This window comes from Macaca nemestrina, chromosome 4 (assembly GCF_043159975.1).
Source record: "Macaca nemestrina isolate mMacNem1 chromosome 4, mMacNem.hap1, whole genome shotgun sequence".
Classification (NCBI taxonomy): domain Eukaryota; kingdom Metazoa; phylum Chordata; class Mammalia; order Primates; family Cercopithecidae; genus Macaca; species Macaca nemestrina.
In genome coordinates this window covers 61,746,771-61,773,018 of record NC_092128.1, presented here as the reverse complement: position 1 = coordinate 61,773,018, position 26,248 = coordinate 61,746,771, and the positions used below count along the sequence as shown (strand labels likewise).

Sequence of the window (26,248 nt, the reverse complement as noted above, 5' to 3'; positions counted from 1 at the left end):
TTCATATAAAAATTTGTTTATTTAAATTATATATACCCATGTATAATTTCTCATAGGTAATGGACTTGGAAGCCAGATTGAAAGACATCATAAATAGGAAGTGAAATAAAGAACAGGACATTGACAAGAGGTTTGGGAACACTGAAGAAATTATATTACAGCTCCAGAAAGAAAGATAAATGACAGTACATTGGAATAATAGTCAAAAAGGCAGTAGACTTTTTAATAACACTGGGAGCCAAAAACAATGTGAAATACCTTAAAAATTCTGAGAAATGATAATTTCCAAACTAGAATTGTCTATTGAAATTATCAATCAAGTGTAAGGTAGAACACGTAAATTCTCAAAAAATTGTTCTCTCAATGCACCTTTTCTCAGGAAGCTACTGGAGGAAGTACTCCAACAAAACAAGGAAGCAAACAATAAAAGGAATACATGGATTGTTTTAAAGAAACAGGAAATTGGAAACGAAGAAGCAAGGCAATTACTGGATGTCAGCAGAGCAGCAAGCAAAGAGTTTAATCCCATCAAATAGGTGCAGGGTGATAGAGGTATCCAGGACTTTTGTCTCCAAGGAAAACATGAAGCAGATGGATTGCTGAATATATTTGATCCTGTTGAAGTGACTGAGTTTTCCTTTAGAGAACCTAAGAATGTATAACTCCAGGGAAATCAACAAGTTGTAAAATAAAGGAAATGTCACAGCACACTACATTGCTTTGCTATGAGTAATATTTTCATTATCATAATTATGTCAGCACTGAATATAGAACTACCTAAAAGTTGCCACTAGCTAAATTGGAAAAACTGAGGGATAAAAGTGTGTGTGTGTGTGTGTGTGTGTGTGTGTGTGTGTGTGTGTATGAATGTGTTTGTGTGTAGTGGGGAAGGGAAAGTAACAAAAGAAAAATAAATAATTATTTTGATAACACAATTTTGTGGATATTATCTAAATTTTAAAAATGTATAGCAGTTTTTGCATGTTATATTTAAAAATGGAAGTATGTAACAAAAATAGCTAACATGACTGAAAACATTTAACTCTGGGCTGGGTGCGGTGGCTCATGCCTGTAATCTCAGCACTCTGGGAGGTTGAGGTGGAAGGATCACCAGAGCCCAGGAATTTGAGACCAGCCTGGGCAACATAGTGAGACCACATCTCTCCAAAAAAAAGACAAAAAAAAAAATTGACACCCACACACACACATATATATGTATATACACACACACAGATATAGATATAGAGATATAAATTTTATATATAATTATATTTTTATATGTATTATATATCTGTATCTAGTGTAGATGTAGAGATATAGATATCTAAATAGAGATATAGATATCTAAATAGATATATATTTATATATTATATATACTATAGATAAAGGAATTATATACTATATTACATATAGTATATAGTATATGTATATATTAAATATATAATATATAATTATGATTATATATATATATCATGGCCTGCACTTGTAGTCCCAGATAGTAGGGGATGGGGTTTGGGGGATGAGGTGGGAGGATCTGTTAAGGCCTGCAGTGGAGTGTGATTGCCCCACTGTACTCCATCCTGGGCAACAGAGCCAGACCCTGTCTCAGAGGAAAAAAAGAAGGAAAAAAAAGAAAAGAAAGTAGAAAATGATTGGCAATGGAAGTGAATTAAGAGTGGAAAAGGTGGCAGGATTTTTAAAAATAATGCTTTCATTGGGCACGGTGGCTCACGCCTGTAATCCTAGCACTTTGGGAGGCCAAGGTGGGTGGATCACCTAAGGTCAGGAGTTTGAGACCAGCCTGACCAACATGGAGAAATCCCATCTCTACTAAAAATACAAAATTAGCCAGACGTGGTGGCGATGCCTGTAATCCCAGCTGCTTGGGAGGCTGAGGCGTGAGAATCGCTGCTTAAACCTAGGAGGCAGAGGTTGTGGTGATCTGAGATTGTGCCATTGCACCCCAGCCTGGGCAACAAGAGTGAAACTCTGTCTCAAAAAAAAAAAAAAAATGCCCCCCCCCTTTTTTTTTTCTTTAATACGACTTGTAGTACTCATTGACTTTTAAATTGAACACTTATATGGGGAAAATATGATTTAATAAAAAATAAAATGAAACTATTGTTTGCATTTGGAAATGAAAGTATTACCTTTATATTGCTTTCTTATATAAAACAATGTGTTACCCTCAAAGTTTAGCTTGAACTCTTACGTCTTGTGTAGGTTTCTGCTTATTTCAACTTAGTGTATTACTGCTGAAAGATGTACCTGTTTCCTTCTTGAATTGTCTATTTTTGTCATAACCTAAAATTAAAATAGCAACAATTAGCCCCTCCTCCTTCTATACCTCTGCATGAAAATATTTGAGGCATCCTTTTGATTTTTCCTGTACTATGCTTGCCTCTGTGTTCAGAACTTCATTAAATCTTCCTTGGAATATATTAGGTTGGTGCAAAAGTAACTGTGGTTTTTGCTATTAAAAGTAATGGCAAAAACTGCAATTACTTTTGCACCAACCTAATAGCAACAACTTCTGAAATGATATTTCAACTTCTAGTCTCTCTCTGCTTTAATTTGTTCTGAAGTGCCTTCAACTTGATCTTCAGAAATTACAACAGTAATGTAGGTTCTACTTTAAGTGAACAACAGCAACAAAAAAGTTAAGGGTAAGATGAGGCAGTCTTTTCAATGGAAAATACTTGTCTTCGGGACAGTATGTCATGTCCCTATATCTGGTGCCATTGATAAGGTTATTCATTCAACAATATTTACTGATCACTGACATACGCCAAGCACTCTGCTAACTACTAGGGATATAAATATTAGAAAGACAACTTCCTCCCTTTTAAGTCAAGTTGTAAAAGACTGTAAATATTAGAGTTTTCTCAAAGATAGGTAAGGTTTCAGAGTCAAGTATTTGTTGATAGAGATTCAAGATAAATGAACTGTGTTTGAGCTCTGTTAGGTTAAATGGTATTTCTTCCCTCTATGCCTTAAGTCAGTGAGAGTCGTATTTAATTTTTTAATCAGAGACCCTTATCATACCTTGAAGTTAGAAATTAATTATGTAGTTGGTTAAATTATTTGGAATGGTTAGCGCCTTTTTACTGTGTTCAATTCGAGTCCCATTTTTACCTACCTTTTTATTCTAGGCCTTTGCAAAGTTCTGTCCACAAACAATCGCAATTTTCAAATGAATAATTCATCTTGTTCATTGTATTGTGAATTGGCATATCTGAGAGCAGATACAATACTGTGTGTTTGTACAAGAAGCCTTTTGTTCTTTTGCAAAAGAAAAAAATGTTAGGTGTCAAAAGATGTTTGTACTAAATTATGTATATGTTGGACACTTGATTCTTAAAGTCATGCTGAGGGGTATATTTAAATGTGGAGGTGTATGACTAGGTTTTATTGTACTTTTTTGCATTTGATAAATTCAAATAATATTTTGACTTTCAATTCACCATAAACAAATAACATTCATTTTCTGCTTTATAAAGGACAATAGATAACTACTTTATTTGGATCCCATAGAGATATATAACTGTGTGGAACTAAATATTTGCACTATGTGGTCATGGTGACTTTCTGATAGGTAGTGGCTGTTGCAGACTAGATACATGACTGTGATTTATTATTTAACTATGGGCTGTGTTCATTACAGCAGGGAGCCTCGCTTCCTGTAGCTCCTTTGAGATCTGTGACTGTCATAACACTTTGCACAGTGGTATGGACATCATTCTCAGTTGCAGGTTTCCTCTGAACTCCTCCAAAAGGCTTGATTTTCACAACCTCAATGGAACACACAGAGAATTCATGCCTAAACTTATTGACTCTGATATCCAGCATGCTCATAGCAGCATAAAACCATAGGCAGCTGTTCTTTTGGTCCCAGTTGTCAGGTGGGAAATTACGAAGAACTTCATGCTGTTCTAAATAATTAAAATTAATACTAGAAGAAAACCTGCTCAATTAGCATCAGATTCCTTACAGATGTGGAATATTAAACCAGTGTCTTAAGAGACAAGTATGCATTTGTGAGATACAAATATTTTAGCAGGAATAATTTTTAGTCTGCCTAGATGACTCAACAGAATATATCAATTCAATAACTCTTTGTTAAAAGAAGCTAAGCATTCAAATATATGTGTGTGTGTGTGTAGAGAAGCAAAAGAATCTATCTTTTAATGTGAATGCTCCTTCTCTATTCCCTTCAGTTACCTTAACTGCCCCAAACAATCCTCTCTTCCCTTAATTTTATTAAAATTATGCATAATATAACTTTTAGAAGACAAGAGTAGGATAAAAGGGAGTCAAAAATAATAATCTTTTAAGAAATATTGAATAACAGAACAAGCTTTAATACTGGAATGTATGCTAAGAAGAGAATTGCAGGAAAGTTTACTCTATGGCACTTGAAGACCTTTGTATAAAAAACTTAGGGCCGGCAGTGGTGGCTCACTCCTGTAATTGCAGCACTTTGGGAGGCCGAGGCGGGCGGATCATGAGGTCAGAAGATCGAGACCATCGTGGCTAACACGGTGAAACCCTGTCTCCACTAAAAATACAAAAAATTAGCCGGGCGTGGTGGCGGGCGCCTATAGTCCCAGCTACCCTGGAAGCTGAAGCAGGAGAATGGCATGAACCCGGGAGGCGGAGGTTACAGTGAGCTGAGATCACACCACTGTACTCCAGCCTGGATGAGAGAGCCAGACTCCATCTCAAAACACACACACACACACACACACACACACACACGTTGGGAATATTATACCTCAAGCACTCATAACATTTAATACCACAGCCAAATAGCATCCAATATCCAGTGCTCTGCTCCACATATAATGCTGAGATAAGCATAACAGTGTGCAAATCTGTCACCAACTTAAAAGTAAGGAGATGGCCAGGTGCGGTGGCTCACGCCTGTAATCCCAGCACTTTGGGAGGCCGAGGCAGGCGGATCATGAGGTCAGGAGATCGAGACCATCCTGGCTAACACGATGAAACCCCTTCTCTACTAAAAATACAAAAAATTAGCTGGGCGTGGTGACGAGCGCCTGTAGTCCCAGCTACTTGGGAGGCTGAGGCAGGAGAATGGCGTGAACCTGGGAGGTGGAGCTTGCAGTGAGCCGAGATCGCACCACTGTACTCCAGCCTGGGTGACAGAGCAAGACTCCATCTCAAAAAAAAAAAAAAAAAAAAAAAAAAGGAGAAAAACAAGCTCTATTCTTAGCCCTTGTAACTCTCAGAGCTTTATTCTTTTATGTTTGTTGTTAGATGGTTGATTGTTTGTTCTCTCATTATTTTAATTGTCTGCATCATTTTTAAAAGGGTTGTCAGAGAGAGCTTGCCAAAATACATGACATTTAAATCATTAAGGAATCATACTATGATATCCCGGATCTGAAAGTAGAAAGTGCATTATAATGCTATCATTTGAGAATTTGGGTCAGCTCTCCTGGGAGGTCTGAATTTGATATTCATTTCCTTTCTCAGCCGCATTTTCTTCACTAAAAAACAGTGCAGTGAAGCATATAGGACAGATGTTGTGTATGAGAAAGAAAATGGAAAACAAACACAACTGTGCATCGGGGTGCATGTGGGAGGAGATATAATAGAATTCAATATGGTTATTTCTTCAGAACATCCCAGCCAAGGATAACATCCATCCTCGAAACCAGTGACCTTATTGCTAAAACTGCCTGCGTAAATATAATTTAAGTTAGTAAGAAATTTGTTTTTGGAAATAAACAAGGGACTTTAGTGCACACAAAAAAAAAAAAAAAAGAAAGAAAGAAAAGAAGGCTAATAGATTTGTATGTTGGGGACTGTGCAAGTAGACTTGAAGTTACTTTCTGGAAATCTACAGAAAAAGAAAAAAAAAAAAAGAAACATTGGTTCTAATTGTCATTACCCTTGGTTGGAGATATATATGATTAAAAAGAACATGAAGACAGTAATAATAAATAATAAATGAACTATAAATTAGATCAGCTGATGATTAAGAAAAGAAGAAATTACTCTTTTAATCTGTGTGTGCTTGTTAGATGGTGCAGGATGCAAAGAGCACCTGCCTGCGTTTTTCATGCCCTGGACCTGCTGTGCTTTTGAAACCTATAGATAAGTTAAATGTGTTACAAGCACCTCATGGAGTCTATTTCATCTTTGTAAATGGGGGGAAAATCCCCACACACTTAAATAGGCATGGGGACAAAGTAACTTTGCTAAAGAAGCGAAAACCAATTGGTGATTAAAAAAAAACATTTTTCTTTTTGCTTTCTTTCTCTTTTTTTGTGAGAATAAACTAAAGCTTTTTAAGACCATATGAGGTATTGAGACATGATCTAATCTGCCTTCTCCCACCAGGCTTTGCTACATCAATAATCAGTGTCTGGCTCGGAATATGAAAGTAGGGAAACTTAGGACAATGAACAAAGCTAGAAACAGTTACTTCAGAAAATCACTTTGGAAAGATTGGACAACTTTGTATTTTGCTTAGATTATAAAAAGCTATAAGACACTTGTGTATCTGTTTTTGCCTGGATAAAATCCTGTGTCCATTTCAATGAGTTTTAAAATTCTTTGAGTAGGTAGTTTTGGGGTGTGTGTATGTTTTAGTAAATATGTGAGAATCATAGTTTCCTGTGAGTGATTATAAATCTGTTTCTTCTTCAGCAAGAAAAGCAACGAGTATGAGGATAAGAGAGCAGAGGACCAGCACAAACAGGGGCAGTGATAAGACGGGAAAACAGAGACTTCCCAGAGAAGGGGGGTTTCTCAATTGCCTGGGACCCTTTCTTCCAAAACAACTTTATGATGCTGTCTAGGTAATTAAAGCCCCTAGATAGCAAGTAATATCTATAAAAGCTACTGGCAGACACACAAATGCTAAATAAGTAGATATGGAAGAGAAGGAAAAAAAGGAGAAAGAGTACCAAACAGTGGTGTATTACAAGGGGGCATGGCAGAGCAGGGACAGAGAGGAAGAAGAGACAAGGGAAAAGGAAAACAACAAATATTGCCATTGGATAACCCAAGAAAATGCTTTCAGTTCCTCAGGAAAAATTCACTGGAATCCATCTGTGGCTTTTTAATCACTGATCTACAAAAAATAGAATGATTCATTCATGTGCATACTCCCTACTGTATTTTATCATCTGTGCCAGTGTTGAGTACTTTAACCTAAGACATCACCCAGTAGGAAAGAGTCTTCATAACCTGTATTTTTCATAGAGGGTCCCATGGCCTCCAGTATCAAGTTTTTAAATATGTCATTGTCAAAATAATTAGCATAACCATATGTTCCAGTTTACCAGGAAAAGTCCTGTCCCACGTGTTCATATATGCTACTCAACGTTTACTCTTCCGAGGGTTCAATTGTAAAATGTTACATATGGTCCACTAATCATAGTGGATGCAGCCAATGTGCTGCAACCCAAAGCTACCATAATACACGGATAGTACTGCCCTGACACCTTCTTATCACCCCCTGCCCAGCATTTAATTTTTTTAATACCAGTTATGTACTTCATTTAAGAGCTGAAGAATTTCAAAGTTGCTTACATTTTATAAGTAAGTAAGGGAATAACTATTTCGAGAGTACCTACTGCATATCGTGACACTTTTCAGTCTGTGAAAGGTACCTTGGCTAGGACTGCAGGATTGCACAGGGTTGGGCTGTGTTTAGGGGATTCAAAGGATTTGGGGCCTGATTGAGGAAAATGATATGACCATGAGAGGCATTACCACAAAACAGGTTTTATTGGGCAGCACTTGAACAGGAATGCAAGAGCGAGGAAGTCTCTTGCAGCATGAAGCCATCCAGAAGCTTATGGCCATGACCACCATTGAGAAGAGGAGGAGGGCAAGGGGAACTCCAGGGAAGAGGGGAATCAGAGAGGAGGCTTACATGTCTATGTGCAGTCATTAAGCGGCACTGGGTGAGGGGTGGTTGTGGATCAACAAGCTCTGCAAGGCAGCAGGACCTTGGGATTTTCATCGCCCAGAGCTTATTTGATCTATTGCTAGTAGATGTGGGTGGAGTTTTAAGGAATACACAAAGGAGGCAGTCTGCTGTGTGGCTAAAAATCTGTTTATTGGGGCTATTAAAAAGAATAGTGGATGTGTAAAAATTTGAGTTTTGTCAACTTCTGAAGGGTTGGACCTCTCAGGGTCTTATGTATGTTACAAGGACAACCCAAGCCACATATATACTGTTGCTATGGCCTGAATGTTGATGTTTTTCCACAATTCCTATGTTGGAACTTAACCCTCAAGGTGATGGTATTATGAGGTGAGGCCTCCTGGAGGTAATAAGATCATAAGGACTCTGCTCTCCTGGATGCCATTAGCGCCATATAGAAGAGCTTGAAGGAGAAAGTTTACCCTCCTTGCTCTTCTCCTCCTCCTGCCATGTGAGAACTCAGCAACTAGGCGCCATCTTTGAAGCAGAGAGCAAGCCCTCATCAGACGCTGAATGCACTGGTGCCTTGGTCTTGAACTTCCCAGCCTTCAGAACTGAGAAATAAATTTCTTTGTTTATAAATGACTCAGTCTAGGGTATTTTGTTACAGCAGCCTGAATGGACTAAAACAACTGTATTAACCCTCACAACAAGAGGGAAAATGGCAAATACCTGGGCAGACTCCAGTGACTTTTTAATGTATCAATTAAACCTCGAAGCCAAGTTTCTACATTAGCCTGCATGATCTCGTCCTTGGAGATACAAGATATGTGATGCTAATATTTATTTCAGTTTGCTTGTGTCTTTTATTTTTAAATTTGTGTAGATTTGTCAATCTTTTTCTTTATAGGTTTTTTGTTTCTTTTTTTTTCTGGGAGAGGGCTCTTATGTTGCCCAGGCTGGAGTACAGTGGCGATCATAGCACAGTAGAGTCTGTAACTCCTGCCTCAAGTGATCTTCCTGCCTCAGCCTCTCTAGTGTCTGGGACTACAGGTGCATGCCACCACACCCAGTTCTTTGTAGTTTCTATCTTCAAAGTTTTGCTTAAACAGACCATCTCTAACTTGAACTATTTCCTTTTCTTTTAGTTTATCCTTTCATTATTTTTCTAATTTATTTCCCCTCATGTTTAACCTCTTAATCTATATGAATGGGCTTACATACTGCAAGCTGGGCATCTTTTTATTTTTCCTTACAAATAGTTAAGTGATCATTCTAGAATCATGTTCTCATTTATTTAAAAAGGTATATATCTGCTAATTTGTTTCTAGATGTTCAGTTCTGTTTCATTAGCTTTTACATTATTTTACTAGTTACATGCATTAATGCTATTTTTCCCTTACTGCGCAATTTAATGTCTGAAAGTCCATGTGCGACCTTATTTTATTTAAAAAATAGAGATTATTTATGATGATTGTTAATAAAGTTTTATAAGAGTCTTCCTCTTACTGTCTTCTTCCAAGACCATATCATTTTTACTCCTAATTCCTTAGAAGCTTGCTCTCCATATTCACAGATACCATTCGCTTAAAAGTCTCCATTAATGTTTTCATCTCCATATGAAATTGCTTGTTAGGAACTCTATCAACACTTGTGCTATTTGATTGTATATTTTAATACTTGAATAAATATCTATCCCTTTTTGTAAATTTTAAAGTTCTATAAAATCATAAGCTATTTAGATGCTGGATCATTCCTGGCTTATCTTTTAATTATTCATCCTACCCAGCCTTGCGTATAGTAAGCATTGAGTTGTCTTCTTCTAATGTTAGAAGGAAACTTTGTGGAAGAAAGCTTTGTAAATGTCTCATAAAACAGTAAGTTGAGAAAGATCAGGTTGAATTCTGGAACACAGAATGGAAAAGATTGGTACAATATTTTCTGAAATGAAATTTTTTTTAACTTCAATTTTTTTTTTAATAGCCACAATTAGATTGGTGTTCTTCAGGGAAGGTCTAATATGGTCAAAACACAATTGTAGTAGCAGGTTTCTTATAATACATTGTAAAGAGTGTGGGAAACAAAATCTGTCTCTTGATTCAGCTGTTTAAATGAAGGTTCTTTTATAAAGTTAAAAATATCTGAAAAATTCTGAATGCATAGTCACCATTGCCATGGCATTACCAGTTTTATTTAATTTGATCCTTATATTGGGGAAATTGCAGTGTTTAAATTTGTAATGTATTGTAGGAATGTGCATGATGTACCTGAGATGCCCCTTCCCACACCCTCTCTGCCACATACACATAAAATAAATTTGAACTAAAGGAAAAAAAAAATCAGAAATATCCTCAAGTATATCTTCTTACTTAGGAATCAGTTTTATTGTTTTGGATATTTTTATAGATAACCTTCTGTGATTTTCCCCCCATTTTACAATTTTATTTACACAACACTTTGTTTAATAAAATGGAATTATGAAAACATTATTTTATTTGTTGGCAGTATAGGAACTAGTTATAAATATAAGAAAATAGGATAATTACTTAGGTTAAGTATACTGGGAAATCAGACATGCCCTCCTTCTGCTAAGAGTTTTTCTCACGAATCCTGCTAACCTTTCCGCCCACAACTCTTACCTGTCTCACAAGGGTCAACCCGTGGGTCAGGAAGCATCAGTTAACCCTCACACAGATTTTTCTCCCTGGAACTTGTTGAGAGCATGCTGGGTATTTTCAATTCAGATATTCCGCAACTTCCCTAGATCACTCTGGATCTGAACATAACTGCAACAACAGATTAGATTTATTTTTATTTTATATTTTGGAGACAGAGTCTGGCTCTCCTACCTCAGCCTCCCAAGTAGCTGGGACTATAGGCGGGGGCCACCACACCCAGCTAACTTTTTGTATTTTTAGTAGAGAAGGGGTTTCACCATGTTGACCAGGCTGGTCTTGAACTCCTAACCTCAAGTGATCCACCCACCTCAGCCTCCCAAAGTGCTGGGATTATAGGCGTGAGCCACCATGTCTGACCAATGGTCAACAGATTAGATTTAGCTTTGGCACATGGAGTTTTTTTCTTTTTTTTCCTTTTGCTTTGTTTTCTTGATATTTTCAATATTATGAAAGATTTTAGAAATTGCTATCATGAAAAAAATCCTAAGTTATTGCAGGATGTGTGACATTACATTTATAAAGGAATTGCCAATTGTAGAATGGAATCAGGGAGTTTTAAATAAACATAATATTTTAAATTTATAAATTATTTTAGCTATTAAATGAAAGTTTATGACATGTACATTTGATATTTATATTCATACTTATATTTAACATATTGATATAAAATCTATAAAAATAGCATCTTTATCATATCCCACTATATACTTATAGTGTTTTGAACTATTTTGTAATAGAGATATTTGTGCAGATAAAATGAAAGGCAAGGCACAACTCTGAATTTTATAAATAGTCCATATTATAGAGGACAGAAAACTTTTTGGTATAATGTTGCTTTTTAATCTATATGAAACTCCATATAATTGAGGATATTCACTTTCTAAGGGATGGCAATTAGTAGGTAAGAATTTAGGTGAAAAAGTTATGTCTCCACATTGTCTTGTGTAGTGGACATTGTGTCTCTTTTTATTTTTTTATTTATTTTTATTTTTTGTTTTTTTGAGACGGAGTCTCCCTCTGTTGCCCAGGCTGGAGTGCAGTGGCATGATCTCGGCTCACTGTAAGCTCCACCTCCTGGGTTCACGCCATTTTCCTGGCTCAGCCTCCTGAGTAGCTGGGACTACATGCACACTCCTATGGCTCTCTCTTGAACAGTGAGTTCACCCCTCTCCTTTGTGTAGCATCCATCTGGTTTGGATGACACTGACCAGTTACTGACATGGGATTTTGTCTCTTGACACAATGACTGGTTCTTGTAAAACCCAAGATTAAGTTGATTAACACATGGTCTTCTGTTGTCTAGAAAAACTGGTTCAAGGGTAGTCTTATCAGTGCAAAGCTCAAGTATCTTCAGTAGTGGTATGAGGAAGAAAAATCTCTTTTCCAGTGGCCCCAAACCAGACTCTCCTGAGAACAAGAGGAGCCTTTAAATTATGGAGCACTTGATTAGTTGATGCTTATGTGGTGGTGGTCAGTCAACTAACACTGAATCACACTTTACATCTGAACTTCCTTGTTCTCCAGTTTAGTAAATTCCTTAATAATCAGACCAATTTGAGTTGGATTTTCAGTTACTTACAGCTAAAGGAAACCCAAATGACATACCTGCTGCTGTGGAAATGCGCTAAAATGGATTCCAAATCATGACCCTAAATTTGCGTCTTGGCTCTTCATTTACTTGCAGTTTGACTTCAGACAAATAAATAATTTCCAGGCGGGCATTGGTGCATGCGCCTATAGTCCCAGCTACACAGGAGGCTGAGGTGGGAGGATCACTGGAGCCCAAGAGTTCAAGGCGACAGTGAGCTATGATCATACCACTGCATTCCAGCCTGGGCAACAAAGAAAACTCTATCTCTAAAAATAAAATAAAATTAAAATAATTAATAAGGTTTCTATGTAAAAGGTGTAGATGAGATTACATACAAAGCTTATAACGCTATAATTCTAGAATCCTGTGATCCTAAATTGGTTTCTAAATTTAAAAAATGTAAATTTCATGTATTGGTGAAGATCGTAGCTTCTTTCAGAGCTGGACTATAGAGCTTGGGAGTAGGACAGGCCTGTGTACTCTTCAGGATATATTAAGATGGCACACATCAAAGTTTCATTTGGGAAGATATTAGCATAAACAAAAAATGCCACAGAACTCTTTTGTTAATTACTTGAGCCTCGTGTTGTGTCCTTCTGAGCTCTTTTGTCCTGGAATTCTGAAAATTGTAATTTGTAATATATATGTATTATATATGTACATGTACATGAGCATGCACACATACTATTTTTACATTTTAAATGTCTTGAAATGGAAACTAGCCAAAACTAACAATCAAAATATCATACAAGTAACATGTATTTTCACTTATGATTCAAATAAAATACATTGTTCAGTTAAAAATTAATATATTTTTAGTGCTGCTTCTTTTTGATTCACAAGATTTACTTTAAATAAAGCAATACCAGGTTTTTAAAAAGTGTTTTGTTTGTTTCATGTCACTTAAAAGAGAAACATAGAAAATAGCATGCAATTATATCATTTTTGTATTGTTACAGATATTTAGATCCAATTACTTTTGATCACTTAAGCTGTGAACAGAGAGACCAGATTATGTGAAAATTACCTGGACCAAGTTGAGTCTTGTCATAAGACACAATCTAATTACATTTTAGTTTTAAAAAATGACTCTAAAGCTACAGAGTACAAATAATAAGCAGTATATATACTTATTATGATTTTATTCAGGGAGACCTAATTTTTTCAAATCTTAACAACAGATCAGTTTTTAAAAGGAACTATTAAAGGAGCAGTAGGTTATGGGAACCTGTCAGTCTAAGGAGAGAGCAATTACGAAAAGTTAGGTTAGAAGAGGAGACTGGATATTATTTAAGGAATCTGTTTAGTTTTAGTCCCATATAGATTTATCTGCATTGAGGTGAATATAAACTTGGGGAAGAGGTCTTTGTCACTGAGATTTAGAAGTATTAATGGTCGATGATGAAGAAACGCCCTAGAGAAAATATTATTAGCCAGTCATTTTGGATTATAACAAGTACAGACTGGTTGACAATCAGATTCTATAGATGGCCTCTTAATTTGCAAAATATGTCTTTCCCTAAAATTTGAATTGCCAACTTTTCAGAAGTGGGCTATACCACTTATAATAACTTCAGATAGATAGATAGATAGATAGATAGATAGATAGATAGATAGATAAGTAAATTCCAGTTATTAATGGTAATGGGTGCATTGCAGCCTGAAATAGAGGAGGGGCAGAAAGAACCCTCTATCCACGTACTTCTCCAGAACATATTCATTTCAGTTTATTGCACATCTGAACCTATTAGTCATAATGGAATTACCTTAACAAGAAAATTCTATTTTTTCTCCAAATACTGACCATGTAGTTGGCCTGCAAAATACAGTGAAATTTTCATGGAAGAGAAAACCTTGGCACTGACTTTTCTGCATAGCGTCCCTGGATGAAATGCTGGGATGGGTGGCTGAGGGAAGGTTGGAAGCTTTAAGGAAGCCATAGGCTGAAAGACAAGTCACATGGTTTTGCTTAGGTTCCTAGAAGCCTTTGAAACTACTGAAAACCAACTCATGTGTTCTGTTGACATTTAGACAGGAGTGTCTGTGCTGGTCGAGTAGACTCTTACATATGCTTGCATTTTAAGTCTTACCCCTCTGCATCTGCTTTGATGCCATTAAGGTTTAATTTAAAATTTGGATCCGCTATTCAAATAAAACTAATAGAACTAAAAATGTGGGGATTCAATTACAATCTTGTAGGTCATTGTTAATTTCTGTTTGAATTGTTGTATTTCTTACTCCAAAGAAATAAAAGAAGAGGGTTCATGAGTTTTATCACAAACTTGGTAACTATTTTTGGAACTTATCATATCCACTGAAGACTGGAAGTTTCTTAAGTTTCTTTTTGTCAGGAAGATGTGTAATTTTTTTTTTTTTTTTTTTTTTTTTTTTTTTTTTTTTTTTTGAGACAGAGTCTCACTCTATCTCTCAGGCTGGAGTGCAGTGGCATGATCTCGGCTGATTGCAGCCTCTGCCTCCTGGGTTCAAGCGATTCTCCTGCCTCAGCCTCCTGAGTAGCTGAGATCCAGCTAAGTTTTGTATTTTTATTACTTATGGGGTTTTGCCATGTTGGCCAGGCTGTTCTCGAACTCCTGACCTCAAGTGATCTGCCTGATTTGGCCTCCCAAAGTGCTGGGATTACAGGCATGAGCCACTGTCCCTGGTCAGGAAGATGTGTAATTTTGTTTGTTGATATAAGTATATTAGGTAATGAGTGATGTTTCAAATAAATAATAAATTGTATTAACATAAGAAGTTGATAGATACAGACAATCTTCTACTTTTGTATGTGATTCATACCAAAAGTTGAATAAATGAAGATTAACATACATGTTAAAGGAGGGAGGAGCCTTGCTGTGAGACAGCTAAAAATTTTTAAAATCAGTTATAGGCCGGTGTGGTGACTCACACCTGTACTCCTAGCACTTTGGGAGGCCAAGGTGGGTGGATCACTTGAGGTCAGGAATTCAAGGACCAACCTGGCCCACATGGTGAAATCCCGTCTATACTAAAAATACAAAAATTAGTTCAGTGTGGTGGTGCGTGCCTGTGGTCCCAGCTACTTGGGAGGCTAAGGCAGAAGAATTGCTTGTACCCGGGAGGTGGAGGTTGCTGCGAGTCAAGATCGCACCACTGCACTACAGCCTGAGCAACAGGGTGAGACTCCATCTCAAAAAAAATAAAAATAAAAGTAAAAAATAAAAATATTAAATATGTATTTTTTTTTGTGTGTGTGTGTGTATATATCCTCACACAACCAGTTGAGGTTGAAGATAGACTGATGTTTTAGGTCAAATTTCTATCATTGTATCAATTCTACTAAGGCAATCACATTTATGATTTTTTTCCAAGTACCAGCAATTTTGCTTTTCCAATCCATAACCATTGTTGTATAAGATAAAAAAGGGGGCCGGGTGCAGTGGCTTACACCTGTAATTCCAATACTTTGGGAAGCTGAGGTGGGAAGATCACAAGGTCAGGAGTTTGAGACCAGTCTGGCCAATAAGGTGAAACCCTGTCTGTACTGAAAATACAAAAGTTAGCTGAGCATGGTGGCAGGTACCTGTAGTCCCAGCTACTCGGGGGCTGAGGCAGGAGAATTGCTTGAATTTGGGAGGCGGAGGTTGCAATGAGCCGAGATTGTGTCACTGCACTACAGCCTGGGTGACAGAGCGAGACTCTGTCTCAAAAAGAGAAAAAAAAAGCAAAATGCAGTTAAATATTCAAATATTCAAATACAGAGTTAGACTGACACTACTACTATACAGATAAATGTGAAAAGTCTGTCCAACAGAACCATTGTGTCTTAGCTGATAGCATGTTGAACGATCTCTAAATGGTCAAACATAAACTGATGTTAAAAAAGGAGAGATGGAGGCCGGGCAGGGTGGCTCACACCTGTAATCCCAGCACTTTGGGAGGCCGAGGCGGGCAGATGATGAGGTCAAGAGATTGAGGCCATCCTGGCCAATATGGTGAAACCCTGTCTCTTCTAAAAGTACAAAAATTAGCTGGGCATGGTGGTGCTTGCCTGTAGTCCCAGCTACTTGGGAGGGTGAGGCAGGAGAATTGCTTGAACCCAGGAGGCAAAGGTTGCAGTGAGCAACCTGTACTCCAGCCTGGCGGCAGAATGAGTCTCTGTCTCAAAAAAAAAAAAAAAAAAAAAAAAAAAGGGGGGGGGGGGAGAGATGTATGTCAATGTATCTATCAAAGTACCCACTACTAGAAAGTTGTCCCAGTAAGTGTTTATGGTTTCAAATAATAAAGTGGCAAGCTGACTTAAACAGCAGACATATTTATTGAAAGAATAATACGTTGGCTAATTCACAGAACTAAGAACTAAACTTAAAATCACATTAAGAGCCAGGCTGGGGAGGACACTCTTGCCACCATCCCTGAACAGAAACATCATAGTTTACATTGCTACCTGGAGCTACTATTTCTGCCTCTAAAACAAACTGGCTATTGCTGCCCCGATGTTGCTGCCATGGCCAGGGTGGCTCTGTCACTATCCTTGCTTCTCTAGGTCATTAGTTCAGGATTAAAAACCCAAAGCTAAAATTTTTTTAGCAGGTCCAAGGCAGGTCCATATCTGATTGGCTAAATGAAACTGTTTGGCCAAGTCCCAGGTGCAAAGGAGGCAGGGAAAACAATTTTTTGATTTCTCTACTTGGATGTGAACATTGACATTCAACATAGTGTATATCTTGGGAAATTCTCCAGACATAGAAAGATATTTTAACGTACAACAACAAATAAATAAAACCATGACAAACGTCCACTATAAAATTTATCTAACTGCAATTAAGTACTTCTTGATACTATCTCCAAACACTCTTCTGCAGAAACCTGATTGCTCTAATCAGCCAAATTAAGTAGACTCAACTCAGTTAAAGAATGTGATAAAGGAAAAGTACCTGCCTATTGGTTTGCTTGTCAAGACATGATAATAGTTAAGTAATTATTTATTTGGTGTAGATGTAAATTAGATGGTGAGAGTGGAGACCGTGGAATGATATGTCCTTTATGGTAGAATATTTTAAATAAACGGCAGTTCAAAAGTCCATGTTGGTCTGCCCTACTCACTCTTTAAGAGACTATTATGTTTCATGAGAAAATAATTAACTATATTGTCTGCCCAAGAGCAAATGTAATATCTAAAAACAATTATTTAGTGCTTACTGTGTGCATGCCATTGCAGTGTTGCTTATAAGATAAACATTTTGATATCTGAGCACTACCACTCTTTGCCTTCCTGCGCGTATTGCTTTTAATCAGCTTGGCAGGATGAAGTGTTGCTTGTGGAAAGTAATTACAGGTTTTCAGTGGAAATGACAGTGTAAAGCCAGATAGATGGTGTTTGTCATGCTGGAGAGTATACTAAAAGCATACACAAACTCTGGGCTCTCTGCAGAAAGACCCCTTCCAGAGATAATGATAGATCTGCTTTTGGGACTGATAGAATCAGAGAGCAATCTGATAGGGGGTTTCACATTCACCTTGGGTGAACAGCTGTGGTATCTATTCAAGAAGATCAGAGAAGTTAAAAAGAAAGTGTTAAATAATGGGCAAACACTGCTGGGCACATGCTCTGAGATGGATCTGAATTTTAAAAAGGAGTTATAAAAGGGGGAGTGGTACTGAAATTCTGAATACTTGGGAAAACAGTTCAAATGTGGTATTGTTTCCAGTTCTTTTTAGGGAACTACGTGACAGAGGCAAGGATCTTGCTGTAGGTTCTAAGTAAATTTTGATCTTTAATGGAAGTGATAAATTTATGCTGTGATTTAATTGGCATCACCAGATAGCTGGCTGCTTGATGGAAAAAGCTGTGCATTGTACAGCAGTCTATATATTTCATATCAGGTTTACTTAGTGCTTGCATATGAGATTGGTTCATGAGCAAATTACTTTCACTCAGTATACTTTTGTTGCTGCATGCTTTAGGTCATACTGTGTGACCTTGCAGATAATAAAATTTGGCTTGTTTTATTTTATTCCTTTCAGTTATGTCATTTTTATGAATGCATGGAACAAAATGTATTGACCATTATTCATTCATTCATTCATTCATAAATACCTGTATTGAACACGTATTTATTTATTGGGTGCTTAATGTATGTCAGACACTGATTTAGGAGCTAGAACCAACAAAAAAATAATTGCCTCCCCTCATAGAGTTTGTAATATAGTATTCTTTTGAGTGTGGGAGTGTATTGTATTCATATGAGCCCCTGTACATTGTTCAATATAGATATGGTGCTTCCCACATTGCTTTCCCCTTTTTGCACTTAAATAAGGATAACCTAACAGTGATTGACTCAGTGAATGAGAAAACATTACTGATTAGAAATGTAAGAAGAAAACTTGGAGTGTGCAGTGTCTATAACCCAAGAGTGGAGACAGTGTAAAAAATATGTGATGGTCAGCAACTTAAATGAAGTATTCACTCTAGGATTCATTTATTAAGAAAACATTTCACGAATTTTTGCTATTTCTAGGATCTAGGAATACAGTAGTTACCAAGACAGGCAAGTTTCCAGATGGTAATTTTATGTTTACAAAGTTAAGTAAATATGCAATAAAGAAAATAATAGATTTTTATAGTATAAAAGTACTGTGAAGATTGGAAATCTGAGGAACATAGTTTTTAATGTATTGCCAAGGCAGGCTGCTTTGAATTTGGTGGTCAAAAGATCCTATCAGTTACTGGAGAGGAAGATACAGTGGTGAAAGGAGCCATGAGCAGATGTGAAAATGCCATTCTAGGAAGAAGGAGGGGTTAGTGCATAGGCTCTATGACAGAAGGAGCTGTTTGTGTTCTAAGATCAGGAGGGTCACTGTGGTTGGAGCTTAATGAGCAAGTGCAAGAGTATATAAGGAGAATTCAGAGGGTCAAATGACATAGGTCTTGTAGAAGAGCAGTCACAATGTGTTATAATGACTGGGATTATTTCTTCAGTAGAAAAATTACATTCTCATTGTTAAGAAACTGATAATATGAGTAAGAACAAAGTGAAAAATAAAGGATATTCTTAATTCTACACCTAGGTATAAATATTATCAACATCAAGAAGCTTTTATTTTCATTCTTCTTTCTTTTCTTTTATACTCATGTGCACCTGTATGCAGGTGCAAATACATGTGCACACTTATGCATGCATACGCACACAACTTTTATTAAATTGGAATTATACCCTTCATTTGCAATTAATATATTCAGAATGTTTTTCCTATTTCATCAAATATAAAAATGAAATAAAATAATACAGGCATGGTAGTACGCTCTTGTGGTCAAAGCTACTTGGGCGGCTGAGGCAGGAGGATCACTTGAGGCCAGGAATTCAAGGCCTCAGCCGTGCTATGATCACATCTGTGAATACCTACAGCCCAGGCAACATAGCGAGATCCTGTTTCTAAAAATAATAATAAAATAGAAAATGTTATAGATAAGATATACCATAATACATAATAAATAATATATAAAATAGAATCATAATGGCAACATCATATGTATATGCCAGTACCTATGACTAATTTAGAAGAACTCCAGTTTTTAATACCACAAATATCAATCCTGTAAACATTTTTATATAGAAATATATGTACAAATTTCTTATTTCCTTAGCATAAATTCTCAAAGTTGAACTATATCAAAAGGTGTGTTATTATTATTTGAAAACTATGAATAGAGCTTGCCAGATTATTCATCTGGAATTTTTTAGGAGTTTATGATAGTGTGTTTCTATCTCCTCTTCAACATTGGATATTAGTTTTTTAGGCAATGAAGTTGATAGATTTTTTTTTATTCAACTTTATTTTGTGATTTTATTTAGAACATATCAAACTTGTTTATTAGATAGTAGTATTAGTTCTTTATTGCTACATTTCCTTATTGCTATATATAATGGATTACCTCAAAACAAAGTGGCTTAAAGTAACAAACATTTCTCATCTCATAGTTTCCGTGGGTCAGGAAATTAGGAATGGCTTACCTGGGTGAGTCTCTCTCATGGTTTCTTAGGTGGTGCTTCTCCGATGGCTTGCCTGGTGCTGCAAAATCTACTTTTTAAATTTTCACTGTGCACATTTTTTTTTTTGAAATGAAGAAAAACGATGTTATTTATAATAGCAACAAACAGAAACATTCAGAAATAAGTTTACCAAAAGAAGTACTAGGATATTACACTGATTTTTTTTTTTCTTGGTAGTACCTTTATTCTTTTGTTTTCAGAAGATCCACTTTTAAGGTGGTTTGTATACATGGCTATTGTCAGGAGACTTCAGTTCCTTACCACTTGGGCTTCTTTCCACATGGTCTGACCATGGTAGCTAACTTCCCAAACAGTGAGCAATTCAAGAAAGCACAAGGAGGGATTCACATTACCCTTTACAACCTAGTCTCTTACGTTGGGTGCTATCCTTTCTACTTTATGCTATTTGTGAGAAGTGAGGTGCTATATCCAGCCGACCACTTGAAGGAAGATGTATCAAAAAATTTGTAGACATATTTTTAAGCCATGACAGTAATTTTTTCCAACTTCTCACTGGCATATTAGAGGGTGTTGAACACATTACTACAACTATTATTACTATTGGATGACTGATGCCACCACTGGACTACCTTTAGAACAAAAATTCCTCAATAAGGGCTATTTTACATTTTTGTCATATATCCCAATACTCTTGCTGTCAAAATTCTTCCTTTCTAAAAGCTGTAATGCTACAATTTATATTCTATTTATGTTTTATAGAATATCTGTCTTTTAGAGATTATGTTGAGAGAAAAAAATCTGTCAGAAGTTTTCTCTCATAAATTAATCATTTTGGGTTTCAGCTTAATTGAGCTTTGACTTCTGTAAATTTATTTTTCCTTTATTTTAGTACTGTTTGGATTGCTAGTTCATTATCTACTGTCTAGGATTATAAATATTTTTTATTTTGAAAAAGTTGACATAGATTCAGAAAAGAAGAAAGTGATTATTAGAGTGTTCCATTGTAATTAGCTGCTTTCCTGGTCTAGCCATTCATCCGTCATCTACTGTCTATGATTATAAATATTATTTATTTTGAAAAAGTTGAAATCGATTCAGGAAAGAAAAAAATGATGATTTGAGTTTTCCATTGCAATTAGCTGCTTTGCTGGTCTAGCCATTTACCTTACTCTTGATGCCTGTTTATCTCCTTGGCTCTAATTAATAACTGTGCATCTAAAGCTTATTTTATTCTAAACTTCCAAATGGAAAAATACAATAATGTACTACTTGTCATACATAAAAGGGATAATATATATACTCAAAAATATGGCATGATGGTTATTGCTTTGTTAATGGTGGTGGTTTTGATGATAGTTGGAGAATCACAATCAATAAATTAGAAATTAGCAAGCATGTGTGAAATCTGACCAGTGATAATGGGTTCACTTGTGGATGGTAGAAAATGAATAAAATTATAATTAAAATCTTTCTATTTTAATGAAATAACTATATATATTTAGATGATGGAGATAAAATTTGATGAAGAATAGAGAATTTATTCATTTACTGCATGTAGGGGAGAAATAATAAAAATGAATGACTCAGGTTTTCAGATCGAATGACTGTGTGCATCATGGTATTTGGACTAGAGAGGATCTAGGTTCTAGAGAAAGCGGTACTTTCCTTTTCTAAATGATGAATTTGAGGTGATGGTAGACTCTATTGCTGTAGCTGTCGAACAGCAAATGGAATTAGAAGATTGACACTTCTGAGAGAGAGGATGGTAGTGGATGTATACTTTCATTTAGGTGATAGTTGACATGAAAAAAGCAAGAGCAGAGGCCTGAATCTGGGGTTAAAACACTGTATTTATAGAGTGGAAGAATGAAATAGAGCCAGAGTCTCATGGGAATTATGACATTCATTTGTCATCTGATGCAGCACAGGAAGGAGTTTGGATAAAGAAGTAATTTGTTGTTAAATAAGGAATACAGTTCAAGAAAGATGATTATGGAGAAAATACAGTTAGTTTGAAATGGGACTTAAGAGTAGTTAGACAAAGGCCATAATGAAATAAGTTAAATAACGAGTGAAACCCAAAGAAGTGGTTAGTGGGAGTTTAGTAATGACAACTTTGAAAGAGTCTGTGTAGAATTCACAACTTAAAAAAGAAGATTGAAAATGTGGATAGAAGAGAGTAGCTAGTATATGGAGAAACTGGAACTTAAATACATTAGATGTGTGGATATCCATTTCACCAAAACCATTTTGGAAAATTCTTTGGCAGTACCTACCCTACAATCCAGCAATTCCTAGGGTATTTCCAACAGAAATGAGTACATGTTTCCCATCAGATACACATTTTTATTCACAATAGTCCTTAACTGGAAACAACACAAATGTCCTTTAAAGAAAGATTGGATAAATAAACCGAGGTATATACATACATAGTAAACTGCACAGCAATAAAAAGAACAAAATACTGCTGTACACAGCAACAATTATATATCTCACAACTATAGTGATGGGCCAAAGAGGCCAGATGGAGAAGACTACATGTTATATGATTCAATATATATGAAGTAAAGGAGTAAGTAAATTAGCCCAAACTAATTTATAGTAATAGAAGTCACAACAATAGCTACCTTTTGGGTTTGGGGAATAGCCAATGACTCAAGATCATGAAGATGTGTGGATAAATACTAAAAAAGCAAAACCAAAAACAAAGCATTAACAGTGCATGTCAGAAATAGCTGAGGAGATAACAGCTAAAGAATTTAGTTAGATAGAAAGCCAAGTTATGGGCCTATAAAGCTGGAATTCAAGATATGGAAACCAGAAGGGCAGAACAATGATGCAGAACTATATAACAAAATAAGGCATTGGAGTCTTTCTTGTTTGTTCTTTGTATCCTGGATGCCTCAGCCTCCAATGGTGCTTGCTATTACAACACAGAAAAACATTTGAGTGATTTTAGAGATGGTTTTTTTGTGAATATGTCAGTAAAGTTTGTGGTGACTATTGATAACACTGTTCATCTACTGAGGCACTTTAATAATAGCAAAAGTGAACTGGAGCTTGAAAAAATCTCTGTGACATTGGAAGAGGAGAGAATGTAAATGAAGGGATTAATTCTTGTCTGCCACTTTCTTGCTGGTGTTGCTGATGCCTCAATCATTTGCTCAGAAAATATTTACTAAGTACCTCTTACGTTCTGGACATTAAGCTAGGTACAAAGGATATAGAGTTGAAAGACAGTGTCTGCCTTAAGGACCTCACAGTCCAGTGGGGAAAATTGTCAAATAAACAAGTAATTCCTCTAGATGAACAAGTACCACGGAAGCATATAGATGAGTTCTTTGACTCCTTAGGTAAAGAAAATATTCTAGAGAATTTCGGGTAGTACACAATGCAAAGTTATGAAGCATGAACAAAATGATGAGACATGAGGCTGGAAAAGTAGGTAGAGGTCAGTAATGAAGGGTCTTGTATAGCATCTGCCCTTGGAGTCCTTTACACTTAAGAGTGGGCACACCTGGATTTGAATTCTATGGCTTTTCTGTAAAATGTATGAAAAAAAAAGGAGAATAAGATTGGTATTTTTGTAAATTTACATTGGCAGTTCTACGGCGTGTATGAGTCACAGGGGTTCAAAATCAGACGCAGGAAGCTACCAAGGAGACTATTGCAGAAATTCATGATGGTGCAGATAGCTTAAAGGGAAACAGTTCTGCAAATAGAGGCAATGGGAGATACAGGAAAGAGGGACTATGTGTAGGTCTTGTTGCGTCGCTGAAGGTGAGCATTGATAGGAAAGAAGATGTCTAGGTTTCAGGTTCGCGTAACCAAGAAAGAGTATACAAGAGGGGCATCAACTTTCTTTTTAAAACTGTTTGCACTTGCTGTCAATTTTTCTATGCCATTTCATCATCTGCTCCTGCTCTGGCCAGAACCACTGTCTTTTCAATTTCCTGTTGCCAGCCTCTCTTGTACATCGGGAGCTCTGGATTAAAGCTTCCCAGCCACCCTTTGCTTCCTTATCTTTTTCCTATCTTCTGCTATTTAGCAGCCTTTTTGGATTTACTGTCTTGGAAAGGCTTCTTGTCATTGCATTCTATTCAACATTCTTAATTGTGTCTTATTTTTTTGGTCTCAGGTGTCTCTCAAATTCTCTTTCCATTTCTACTTTCTCTAGAGCACAATATAGCTTTTCATGCAAGACAGCTTGCTCCACATAGCCCAAATAATTTCTCAACATTTTTCCCAACCATGGCCCACACATCCCCAATAATTAACTCTTCTGTTTGGATATTTCTGGTTTTGGTTGAATAAGAAGAAGTGAAGAGAAGAAAAAAAAAGGACTATGTGTAGTTGGAGGGAGAGTGGATGACTTGGTTGCCCCCAATAAATTTTTGTAATTAAATAAACATTAAACAGTATGTTTCAGGCTGTCTCCATAATACCTTTGCTGGCTGTTTTATTTATTTTCTTAAAATAACCTTTAAAGGTTAATATCATACCTGTGATATATTATGCTCAGTTAAATGTTTACTGAGTATTTAATATTGAAACATTGTCATAGACATTTACTGTGGAATTTCCTTTAAAAAAGACACATTTTAACTTTGATGCAATTATTGCACTGTGTTATGTGAACAATTTTAATTTTTCTAAACTCCACTTCTATTTCACAAATGCTTTTGTGTAAAAGGATAAAAACAAAACGCTATGCCAAACAGATTTTTCTTCTGCCTATGTAAAATATTTAAGTAACTTAATTTACCAAAAGTAGTAAAATAACTGTTAATTATTTATTTATTTTGTTGTCCAAATAGGCAGCTTGTAGTCTGTAGGTTTTTTGTTTTGTTTTGTTTTTGAGACAGAGTCTCGCTCTGTCACCCAGGCTGGAGTGCAGTGGCACGATCTCGGCTCACTGCAAGCTCTGCCTTCTGGGTTCACACCATTCTCCTGCCTTAGCCTCCTGAGTAGCTGGGACTACAGGCGCCCGCCACCACGCCTGGCTAATTTTTTTTTGTATTTTTTAGTAGAAACAGGGTTTCACCGTGTTAGCCAGGATGGTCTCGATCTCCTGACCTCGTGATCTGCCTCCCTTGGTCTCCCAAAGTGCTGGGATTACAGGCGTGAGCCACCGCACCTGGCCGAGTCTGTAGGTTTAAGGGCTTTCAAAAGCTTTCATTTCTTCAATTCAGGAAGACAATCATGGTTGCTGTTGTAAATGAGGAAAAGTATGAGGTGATAGTTAAAAAGAAGGATTCTGTTTAGAACCCTTGGAGTCAAAGAACTTCCAGGCTGATGGGAGAAATAGATGAGCACTGAATGATGCTATACAGTAATACCATATTATACAATTAGGTACTACAATCGAAGGTCTTCAGATGAATTGTTAGCAAACAAATTATTCTGAGCTGTTTTCCTGATTTGAATTTCATTTCATTTGGTTCTGAGGCATAAATAATCGTGACACTTATGAACTGTAAGGTTATATTTATATCAGAAAGATCAATAAGCAAAAGATTAGCAATCTGAAGAAAAATGGGCAAAGTGTAAGTAAAGGGATTTTATACACGCACACTCACACAAGTGCACATATAAAAAGTGCTTATCCTTTAAATCTAAACATTAGTATAGCCCTTTTCACAAATATAGTTTTTCACTGAAAAATAAATGCTATTTTTATAAAGAGTCATTTTAGGATTGTGATATTTGTCTTGAATCTATTTGAATCTAAATTGATCTGCCAGTTTTAAGAAGGCTATATTCTGTACACATTCATGGAAACTTCTAGGCAAGTGTTTGAAGAATGATATAATTTTAAGATAGATTCATCTTTGAGACTTTTGCATAGAGTCCAAAAGATTTTTTGATGGATAAAAATTTTTCAGAAGTAGTTTGTCCTGTGATTGAAATGGATATATCAAGCAAATCAAATACTTTTTTAGATTCGGTCTTCTTTAAGATACTATAGTTCTTCTTACAATTTAACTGGGCATAGGAAAAGGTCAAACACATTTTTGTTAAGAATTAATTGAGGCTGGACACGGTGACTCACCCCTGTAATCCCAGCACCTTGGGAGGCAGA

The 26,248-nt window shown here is 36.3% G+C and overlaps 1 protein-coding gene and 1 long non-coding RNA gene across 10 annotated transcripts in view; both read left to right on the top strand.

Moving 5' to 3' along the window:
- Positions 1-24,530, top strand: part of LOC139362782 (uncharacterized) — a 46,066-nt gene extending 21,536 nt beyond the window's left edge. Inside the window, exon 2 of the long non-coding RNA XR_011622096.1 lies at positions 380-24,530. This is a non-coding gene — a long non-coding RNA (uncharacterized lncRNA). The remainder of the gene's footprint in view (positions 1-379) is intronic.
- LOC105475402 (calcium voltage-gated channel auxiliary subunit alpha2delta 1) overlaps positions 1-26,248 on the top strand; it is a 506,236-nt gene that overhangs the window by 151,234 nt on the left and 328,754 nt on the right. The window lies entirely within an intron of this gene.